The following is a 12,059-nucleotide window of genomic DNA, read 5'->3' on the forward strand; positions in this document are numbered from 1 at the left end:
TCTCTGCGTAAAAAACTTAACCCTGACATCTCTTCTGTATGTACTTCCAAGCACCTTAAAACTGTGCCCTTGTGTGCTAGCCATTTCAACCCTGGGATAAAGCCTCTGATTATCCACATGATCAATGCCTCTTGTCATCTTATACACCTCTGTGGGATCACCTCTCATCCTTCGTCACTCCAAGGAGAAAAGGCCGAGTTCACTTAACTATTCTCATAAGGCATGCTCCCCAATCCAGGCAACATCCTTATAAATCTCCTCTGCACCCTTTCTATAGTTTTCACATCCTGCTGTGAGGAACTGCTTATCCTATTGCAGTTTGTTGCTGGGGACCGAAGGAAGTCATATCTTTTGTTGCACACTCAATTACACTTAGCTCACACTTGGGTATGCTTAACTTTCATCACTTTAAGATAGTATGTTTGCTAATTGCTGATAAAGAATCAAATACGTATCCTAAACCTATGAAGTAATTATTACAGTGATGAGGTCACAAATCCTTAGGGTTGCCTGCTGTGGCCACTACAGAGAGATTGGGTCAACCTGGTTTGTATTCATTAGAGAGTTGATCTAGGAATATACAAAATTCTAGTAGGGTTAGATGGCTGCATCTGCATTTGGAGGTGGGACTGGGAAGCAGCATATTTCTTCTGGCCTGTGCGTCCATGATGAGTCCATTTGCAGTGATTAAAGTGTTGCTAAATACTAAAATAAAAAGGTGAACAAAAGGAAATCTGGCATGATCAGGTCTTCATCTGATTTTAATCTCAAAGCAAAGTGCCTGAACCTTAATTGCCTTCTGAAATAGCTCAGCAAGTATTTGAGTTTGAGCAATTAGGAATGGGTATTAAGTACTGACCTTGCCAACAATACCTGCATTTTGTGTATGAATATAAAAAATATAACTGCTGGTGACTATTATGTGTCTGTGGGGCAAGAATGACAGCGGAGCCATGTCGTTAAATGAGTTTACTGAGTCCTGTTAGTAACTGTGCACTCTGAGCAATATGCAGTGTGGGAGCTATGAACCGGGCCCGCCAAGACGAAACATGCGCGCTGGAAAGCTTCCACCCTAAAGAGAGCGCCTCCCACATGTAGGATGCTCAATTGATTCACCACGTTTTTAATCGTCTGCATGCCTACTCACCACATTCTCGCGATCAATCTCTGCCTCCCCCCCGCCCAGTAGATAGGAACCGAAGCCGAAAGGAATAAGTGAGATTAACTGAGGAATATGAAATGTCCATCCCGCTTGGTAATGGTCATCTGGCTGCTGGGAGGCAGCTTCCTTCCTGGTTAGATGACGTCAAGGGCAGTGGACTGTGAATCCCTTCTTCTCTAGATGAAGCATCCATTTGTTCATCTGCTGGGATGCTGGCCTCATCAACCGAGGACACTTTTATAACTTCTCCGGGAGCCCTCGTCAGTTCACCGGCATATATCATCCAAATGTTACCTGATAAATTGTCCGTCTGTCAGCTGATGCTCTGCTGCTTGACCACGATCATCCTGGCTGGTATCCAGTAGCCAGTTTTCTTCCTGCGAGATGTATGTGTAGACTTTGTGTCTGGCACTGTACATTCGTGGCCTGAAGTGTATTTCATAGCTTTGTTTCACGGCCTCTTGCCTGATGTAAATTTGCTTCTGGACAGCCAGCTGTAGGTATGCTGGCTGTGATCCATCAGTTGCTTTTTCTACCTTTGGGCCACCAGTCAACGGCACTGGGCAAGCCTCGTAAAACTTCGACTGGAAGTTCTCCTCAAACTCCAAAGAAGCTGTTAGACCACTATTAACCCAAAGAAAACACCTGGTCTTTTTGTATTAGCAAATTCAACTTGAATTCTCCCCCCACCCCCCCCATCCAATATGGTTGATACAGTACAGCATCTATCTTTTTTAATCCAATTTCTGCCCAGCAAATTAGGCCATTGGCCTCCACTGACCATATGCACGGGTAGGTGAAACATGTATCCCGGTGAACCACTTTTGCTGTAAATGCACCACACACGCCCACGCTACTCCCAGTGTGGCTGTGCAACACCGAGTTTGCCAGTTGTAATTCTGGAATCTGGCAAAAGGATAATTTGCATAGCAAGGTGATGGCTGATCCTGTATCCAGCTGAAATTTCATGGGCTGGTTGTCCGCTGTGAGTGGTAAACGAGTAAGGAGGTTGGTTTGGTTGCCCGTGTCATGGGTTTGGACACAGAGCCCACTTCTTTGTTCTGGCTGTCTCCTTACACGGACTCGATGGTTGAATTCTGCCATTTGCTCAGAGGGCTTTGCTTAACGAAGCACACCTTGTTGAGATGTCCTACCTTCTTACAGACCTGGCAGAGTGTTTATTGATGCTTGCAGTTGGACCTTAGGGCCTGACTTTCACAACAGCAATAGCATTTCTGTGGAGGACTATGTGATCTCTGAAGACTGCAGGCTCCCGGTTGGTATCCACCAGCAAACATTGATGTTTTCAGGAGGGGCCTCTTGTCCAGTACTGCCTGAATCAGTGGTGATGGGTGTGTCTGAATCTGCATAAGGGAACTGTTGACAGCCTCCCAATGGTGAACTGTGGTGTATGCTTTATCCCAGGATGAATCGAACAGGAGGCTCTCCTGTGTGCTCCCATATTTAACACTGACAATCAACTTGAGATTCCGAAGATGCTGGAAATCCAGAGAAACACACACACAAAATGCTGGAGGAACTCAGCAGATCAGAATCAGAGTCAGGTTTAACATCACCGGCATATGTCGTGAAATTTGTTGACTGTGCGGCAGCTGAACATTACAATGTATAATAATAGAGGGAAAAAACTGTGTATTACAGTAAATACATACACATATAGTATATATTACATAGTTAAATAAATAGAGCAAAATAAAAAAAAAATAATGAAGTAATGTTCATGGGTTCAGTATCCATTCTGTAACCAGATGGCAGAGGGGAAGTAGCTGATATAAGACATCAGGCAGCATCTATAGAAATGAATAAACAGTTGTCATTTTGGGCTGAGACCCTTCATCTGAACTGGAAAGGAAGGAGGGAAGGAACCAGAGTAAGTAGGTGGGGAGGGGAAGGAAAACAAGCTAAAAGGTCATAGGTGAAGCCATAGAGGAAGGGGGTGGGGTGAAGTAAGAAGCTGGGAGGTGATAGGAGTAAAATGTAAAGGGTTGGAGAAGAAGGAATCTGATAGGAGAGGAGAGTGGACCATGGGTGAATGGGAAGGAGGAGGGGCCATCGGGGAGGTGATAGGCAGCTGAGGAGAAGAGAAGTAAAGGCATATGGCATGTCTGGGTAGCCTCAACCTGATGGCATGAACATAGGTTTCTCCAACTTTTGGTAATATTTCCCCCTCTTTCTTAACTCTTCTTCAATTCCACACTCTGGTAAGTACAATACCCAGTTGTTATATGTTTGTGTTTTTGTTCTACACCGTCCTCACATTCGTCCTGGTCCCTGTCACTGGTGAATACTGAAGCAATGTATTCATTGAGGACCTCCTCTTCTTCCTCCAACTCCAGGCATATGTTTCCTTTTATCCCTGATTAGCCCTAGCCTCACTCTAGTCATCCTCCTGTTATTCACATAAGTGAAGAATTCTGTAGGGTTTTCCTTAATCCTGTTCATAAAAACCTTCTCGTGACCCCTTCTAACTCTCTCAAATCCCTTCTTAAGCTCTTTCTTGGCTACCTTATAATTCTCAAGAGCTCTGTCTTATCCTTGCTTCCTAAACTTTGAGTATGCTTCCTTCTTCATCTTTACCCTATCACCCTTCCTTTGCCTCTCCGGAGTAATAAACCTGTCCAGAAACACATATAAGTGCTCCTTACAGGTCCATTGTACTTTTCCCTGAAAATATCTCTTCCCAATTTACATTTCCAAGTTCCTGCCTAATAGCATCATAATTTCCTCTATCCCTATAAACATTTCCCCTACAGTCTGCTCCTATCCCTGTCCAAGGCTATGCTAAAGGTTAGGCAGCTGTGGAATTCTCTGAAATTCTCACCCACTGAGAGATTTGTTAGTTGACCAGGTTCATTGTCTAGTACAAAATCCCGTATGGCCTCTCCTCTAGTTGGCCTGTCTGCATATTGTATCCTTCTTGGACACACCTACAGATTCTGCCCTAACTAAACGTTTTGCATTAAGAAGGTTCAAGTCAATATTAGGGAAGTTGAAGTTACCCATGATAACAGCCCTGCTGTCCCCTTTCTCCAGCCCTTTATCTCTTTCACCAATTAACCTCCCAGCTGTTTACTTCACCTACCCCCTCCCCCCAGCTCTCCTGGTTTCATACATCACCTACTACCTTCCTCCCACCTTTTTACTCTGACTTCTCATCTTTTTTCCCCAGTCCTGGTGAAGGGTCTCGGCCCGAAATGTCCACTGTTTATTCTTTTCCATAGATGCTTCCTGGCCTGTTGAGTTCCTCCAGCATTTCTTGGATTTCCAGAATCTGCAGATTTTCTCTTGTTTGTAGCCCTGTTACTTATGCACATTTCCAAAATCTGCCTATTGATCTGCTCCTCATGGGGCTGACAGTGTACTCCCAATAGAGTGATTGCTCCTTTCTTGTTTCTAACTTCCTCCCATAGTAATTCAGTGGACAATCCCTCCACAAGGTCCTCTCTTTCTGCGGCCGTGATACTGTCCCTGATTAGCAATGTCTCTAATCATTTTACCTTCTTCCCTGTACCTTTTGAAACATCTGAACCCCAGAGCATCCAGCAGCCCTTCCAGCGCTTGCAACAGCTAAGTCTCTAATGGCCGCAATGTCATAGTTCCATGTACTGATTCATACTTGAACATCATCTTTGTTGCTGATACTTCTTGCATTAAAATAATCTTGTATTTAGACAAATAGTATATTAAAGTGAGAGGATCAGGCAGTTTTCATAACTGATAATGAATAAAAATTTAATTGTAAAATGCTTGAAGTAAGCAAATGTATATAAACATCAAATGTGAGGTACAAAATGGAATTTCAATGTGTTTCAACCATAAATATGTACTTATTTTTGTAATAATCTTAAATCCACTATCAAGGTGACTAATGTAAATCATGCTGTATAGCTGACGTAAATATCAGAAAAATATTTAAGTACCTTTAAAACAATGCTTATATTCATGGCAACCACAAGATGGCAGGCAGGTTTTATATATAAAGCTTAATATATAGTCAATCATGCAAAAAAATCAAGGGATAAACTAATCTATTTCCCTTTCATCTTCTCATTTTCTAAAAAAAAACAATGGATAGAATTTAACCAGCTTGCTTGGTAGAAGCTCTGAGGACCTCATTAAGGCGCAAGTAGCCAGCCCGCAGCTGACCTCCTCAACTCTCTAGTTCTGGCCTTGTTCAATATCATACAGTGCCTTGTAAAAGTATTCAGCCCCCACACCTTTGTTCACATGGATGAGTATGGATTTTGCTCAATTTAGCTGAGAATTTTAATTTGTGAATCACACGCTCTTTTTTCTCACAGTAGAGCCCCCAAAACAGGAAAAAGTGTAGAACATGAAAGACTAAAAATTCAAAAATGCAAGTGTCAGCACTTCCCAAATATTCATCCTACTTTGCTCAGTGCTCAGTTGAACCACAGCTTGCAGCTATAATGTTATAGTCTTTTTTGATAAGTCTCTACCAGCTTTGCACAATGTGATGGAGCAAGATTTGCCCATACCCCCTTGCAAAACTGATTAAGTTGTGCCAGGTTAGTTGGGCAGCAGTGGTGGACAGCAATCTTGAGGTTTTGCCAGAGATGTTTGATGAAGTTAAGATCAAGACTCTGACTCGGCCACTCATGAACATCAGTCTGTTTCATTTGAAGCCGCTCCATGGTTGCTCTGGCAATGTGCTTTAGGACATTGTACTTTCTCCCCAGTTTAAACTTTCTAGCAGAGGCTAGCACAGGCATGGGCAAACTACGGCCCGGGGGCCATATGCAGCCCGTTAAGCTTTTTAATCCGGCCCGCAGAACTTGATGAAATTATGTTATAAACCTTGTTAACGTTTTTTCCCCGCATTTCTGGCGTTTTCCCAATAGATGACGCACTCTATATACATTTGTGGCGACCCATTTCCTGGCACATCCGAACCGGCTCACAATTAGCCAGTGTTCCGGCTGAGGGAGATAGCCTGCGGGGATTTGCAAGCACAGAGCTTTGGAGCCTCTGCGCCACGGGGGGCAGGTTGAGGGAGGCTTAAAAGTGAGGCTGGGGATTTCAAATAAAGTTTTTTTCTTCGACTGCAGTTACCGACTCCATGTCGTAATTTTAGCGCTGCATGTAGCACACTGCTACACATTGACCTTTGTTGAGGTGCAGCGTATTACTCCACATTTGCGTTTTACTCTTTGTTCGGCTCGACCTATTTGTGTGAACAGGCGTTCAACGTCATGAACATCAACAAAGCCAGCCACAGATCCAAGTTAACTGACCAACACCTCAGATCCATTCTGAGAATCGCCACAACAAAACTAAATCCAGACTTTGGTGCGCTGGCTAAAAAGGGAGACCAACAACACTGTTCCCACTGAAATTAAAAATAAGTTTCTTCATTGTGTTATGTAAAAAATGCATTTGAAAATATTTTTTTCAATAAGCCTTACCTGTTACATGTCATTTCTGTTAAGTGATGGACATGAGTAGTGCGCAGGTGCACGTACGTTCTCAAAATAAAAAATGCGCTCCAGATCAAATAACGCGCTCCGCATACTGGCGCGCTGTCACTGTTCTGTCCTTGTGCTGGTCGTTGTTGAGTTTTGGCACAGGGGACAATTGAATAAGAAGGAGCAGGACAAGTAGACCTGCATCTCCTACCGTTTTTGAAATAAAGACAGGCAGGAGGAGAGTGATGATGATAATATCTTGAAGGATAACAGAATTTTCAGTGCTTTAAAATAATAACTGTTACTATTTAAAAAAGCTGTATTTTATTCATTTAATTTTCAGTGTTTTAAAAGTCATTTCAATAAATAGCTAAATACCATGGGACTTCAAAGACAGATATTTTGCTGTAATGCATTTGTTCATTTTCAATTAAAATTAAAGCACTTTTTCTACATATCCCATGATATTTTATTTTCTCTTATGAGGTGTATTACCAAAACACTCCGTCCATCTGCTCCTGGTCCGGCCCCCCTGTCAAATTTTTTGTGGCCCATAAGTCAAAAAGTTTGCCCACTCCTGGGCTAGCAGCTTTCTAACCTGGATTTCTCTGTATTCAGCAACTTTCATATAAGATGATGAGAGGCATTGATCGTGTGGATAGTCAGAGGCTTTTTCCCTGGGCTGAGATGGCTAGCACAAGAGGGCACAATTTTAAGGTGCTTGGAAGTAGGTACAGAGGAAATGTCAGGGCTAAGTTTTTTATGCAGAGAGTGATGAGTGTGTGGAATGGGCTGCTGACAATGGTGGTGGAGGCAGATACAATAGGGTCTTCTAAGAGACTCCTGGATAGGTACATGGAGCTTAGAAAAATAGAGGGCTATGGGTAACCCTAGGTAATTTCTAAAGTAAGGACATGTTTGACACAGCATTGTGGGCCAAAGGGCCTATATTGTGCTGTATGTTTTCTAAGTTTCTATCTTCCCATCAATACTGACCAGATTTCTAGTCCCTGCTGCTGAAAAACATCCCCAGAGCAAGATGCTATCTCCACCATACTTTACAGTAGGGGTGATGCTACCTGTCTGATGTGCAGTATTAAATTTATATCACATGTACTGCTTAGTGTTGAGGTCAAGATGTTTTACTTTAGTCTCATCTGACCTTCTTCCACATCTTTACAGTATCTTCTAAGCAATGCTTTGCAATGTCTTTACAGGCAACAATATGCTTTTTTTTTAACCAAGGCATCTTCCTTGCCTTTCTTCCATAAATATCCCTTTTGTGCAAAGCCTTAGACTGGAGCCATGGACTTCAGCTCCAGTTGCAGCCGCTGACTTCTGTAGCTCAGTCAGCGTGACTGTTGGCACCACAGTAGCTTCTCTTACAAGTGCCATTCTTCTCCAGCAACTAAGTTTAGCGGGGCATTTTCAGCTTCACAATTTTGGTTGTTAATTTAGTAAATTGTTGACAGGTTTTAGAATTTTTCTTTTGACTTTACAAAATGCACAATGTTTTGTAGGTTGGCTCAAAAATCCTGCTTCAATATATTTTTAATTTAGAAAATGAGACAGTAAAATGTGAAAATAGTGTGGGGCTGAATACCCTCAAGGCACCAGTAGGGCAGCAGGTCTGTGTTCACATATAATCTTCCCCTGAGATCTACAGAAATATTTTAAATTTATCTTGCTTTGCTTCCGTGCCACTCCATATTTTACTGAGTAGGCTGTCCACAGCTCACACTTGTCTTCAATGCACCATTAAAATTCCATTATAGCTTGTAGGATCCCTATTTGATAGACATGTTAGTGTTTGGTTCAGGCAGGCACCATTGGCATCCAGAACAACTCATCAGAAGAATCGTGATAAAATGGGAATTGGACAATCTTCTTTATTGATCTTTGTTAAATCTGAAGCTTGGCGAATCTTTATCCAAGAACCTAATGATTATGCCAATACGCTGTCATTATCTTCAGTGATTACTGTTGCATTTTCAGCATAGTAAAGAGCCTTCTCACAGAAGATGTTTGAGTCATAATCAATTGCTCCTCTGGTCTTAACAAATTAGTTACAGACCTTTCAGAAGTCCGTTAACCGTTGTTTCAACTGCTAAACAAGAGGAGAATTCAACACATTGGTGGGAAAACCAATAAAACAGAGATAATTAACACACACAAAATGCTGGAGGAACTCAGCAGGCCAGGCAGCATCTGTGGAAAGAGTAAACTTGACATTTTGGGCCGAGACCCTTCATCAGGTCTGGAGAATAAAAGATGAGGAGTCAGAGTTGGAGGGTGGGGGAGGGGAGGAAGAAACACAAGGTGACAGGTGAAACTGGGAGGGGTGAAGTAAAGAGCTGGGAAGTTGATTGGTGAAAGAGATACAGGGCTGGAGAAGGGTGATAATCCAAATTTCCAATTACTATGAGCTGAAGAACATGCAATAACCTCTTTTTTTTTATTATTCTAGGTAGAATGTCAAAGGTTGTTTGAGGGAGAGTAGGAAAGATTGGATGGAATTATAGCTGGTTAACTCTGTGTGAGCATGCATGTGTATATGCACCCTAATGTTTATGTATGCATATGCATGTGTGTGAATGTAAATGTTAGGATAAAAAAAAACTTTTGCTATGGAGCTCATCCTCAGAGAAAATGGGAGATCATTAAATTAGCTCCAGTTTTGCTCTTTTGTTGGGGTTTCTCAGTACTGGAGAAAACTACTATAGACATCTCTTGGTAGACTTAGAGGAAGACGATTTGGTGAGAGGGAAAGGTCTGGCTGGGAGGAGACTGATGGGAAGAGGGTTGGGGGTGTAGGTCTGAGGGAGGGGTGGATTATGGGAGGAGAATGAGGGAGGAGACCAGGAGATCAGTTTTTGTAGATGCCTGTGAGTATTTCTTCACATGTTTATGTGTGATAACATTCATTCAGCAGTGACTAGTTCCCAGCTGTCTATGAACTCTCCCCTGGCTCAGAATGATAGCTTCACTCTGTCAAGACCATACAGTTGCTGGTATCCCACAGCTACCCACAGCCACCTTTCAAAAAACTGCCACTCTCTACTCCTCTTCCTATGTTTCAGCACACTAACAAAAAACACACGCATTACATTCATTAACATATTTTGCCCAAATCTACATAGAAGCACCAGATGAGCCCAGAGGGGAGGCCTGCTCTGACACTGGTCAATTTCCAGCAGGAGACAAGTCACTTGTCTTTGGTAAATGCAGCGTCAGAGTCAGAAAGGGCATGAAGTTCCGGAAAAATGTTACTGGGCCGGCGAGAATAATAAGTGCAAATTCCATTACAGTCTGTCTTCCAACAACATGTTTGGAACATGGGCCGGTTATAACCACCACCCTGTTTCATCAGTTAAGTGTGTACAAGCCTTAAACTAGCATCCTTGCTCCAGGTATTGCGACTGGCTAGATCAGAGGCTCCCAACCTGGGGTCCATGGCCCCTTCAGTTAATGGTAGGGGTCCATAGCCCTGGGCATTGGGAAACCCTGGGCTAGTCATTTGAGTGAAGGATTGATTAGATACAGCCATGACCAGTGCTATTAACATTCACTGTCATCCTAATCAAACTGTCAGTTAAATAGTAATGGCATCAGAGACAAATCAGTGTTGAAGAACTCAATGTCCTTGTAAATAAAGTTCTGTTTACAGAGCATCTTATGAAAAGCTTGCTGAATGCTGACTAAAAGAAACTACAGTGTGCAGATTGTGCCTGGTCTGCCCTTCAGTCCGCCATGAGTAACATCTGTGGAGGGACTCGTCTTCTTTACTGAGGGATATGATAAAAGTAGTTAAGTGATCCAGAAAAAATTAATCATAAATGGAAAGTGTTCTTGGGCTAGAAACATCATTATGTCCTAAGAGAGAGAGAAAAAAAAAGACAAAGAACTGAGAAGATCCAGCAGGTAAATGCTAACTGTGAAGTACATGGACACTCCAGCTCAACGCTCCAGGGTCACAGTCAAGTTAGAGCCAAGAGTGGAAGAGAGCTTAGCAAAGGCAGTGAAGAAGTCACTGCCTTTAGAAAAGAACATTTCAAACTTTTTTTTTGAAATTGGTGATATGTCTTGGATATAAGTATCATTCTATATTGCATAGGTATGTTGTTTTACCACCCATCCAATTACTGAAAGTGGGACGTCATCTAGGACAAATAAACCTCCTCCTGGCAGAGAAGCATTTCTGGCACCAATTCATGCCCTCATGTCTTTATCTTTCTTGTGCCATGTGACCCCAGAAACATTGTAGTTATGACCATGTTGAAGAAAAGAGACCAGCCTGACGGCAATAATTCTGAAAAATTTATTCTTTGGGATCTGGACTTCACTGGTAAAGTCAGTATTTATTACCCATTCTAAAAATCTGGTGGTGGTCTGCTCCTTGGATCACTGTAGTCCTGTGGTGAAGCTATTTACCCAGTTTGGACAGGAAACACCAGGATTTTGATCCAGCAGTAATGAAATACTGGAGTTATAATTCCAAATAAGAATGGTTTGCAACTTGCAGGAGAACCTGCAGGTAATGATGTCCCCATTTGTCTACTGCGCTGGGCCGCTTTGATGGTAGAGGTTATAGGTTTGGCCAGTGCTGATGATGTAGATCAGAGAAGTAAATGCAATACGCTTTTACCATTGGTACACACACCAGCCATAGTGTACAAGTGGTGAAGGGAATGGTTGCTTAAGTAATTTGATGGGTTATCCATCCAGCTGTCTGCTGCTCAAGAATCACTGGAGTTGCATTTATCCAAGCAAGTAGAAAGTATTCCATCACACTCCTCATGTGCCTTGTAGATGATGGATACAGTGCAAGATCATAACAAGGTAGATTGTGAGTTCAAGAGTCCATCTTATCATACAAGAGGTCCATTCAAGAGTTCCAACATGGATAAAGAAATTTCCAGAACTCTTCTTCCAAAATTAAATTTCCTGCTTTTTCTGTGGTGAGCTCTCTCCTTGTGGTGAACTATGTGCCTGTCTGGACACGCCCCCTGCTGACTGCTCCTGTGGCTCCTCCCACAGGCCCCTGTATAAAGGCGATCTGAGGCCTGACGCTCGGCCTCAGTCTCCAGGACATAGTATGATAGACACTCACTCCTGGTTCCTTCTTCCAGTCAATAAAAGCCGATATCTCGCCTTACGTCTCAGTGTGAGTTATTGATGGTGCATCACTCCTGCAGAGAGCTGTGGACACAGCATAACCTTCAAGTGTTACGTTTGAAGTCCAAGACCTCAAACACAACACCAGCTTAGGGCTTACTAAGCAGATGTTATCCCTACCCTCCTGCATACTTTGGAATCATGAATAGGCATATCAAAGCACTAGAGAAGTTTTGCTATTGAAGACTGAATAAATTCAGCAAATTAATTGGCTAGGGAAGTAAAACGATGACATCATCCTCTCATTTCTGGAGGATTGGTCACATTGCACGCAT

The sequence above is a fragment of the Hypanus sabinus genome, chromosome 8, assembly GCF_030144855.1.
Source record: "Hypanus sabinus isolate sHypSab1 chromosome 8, sHypSab1.hap1, whole genome shotgun sequence".
NCBI lineage: Eukaryota > Metazoa > Chordata > Chondrichthyes > Myliobatiformes > Dasyatidae > Hypanus > Hypanus sabinus.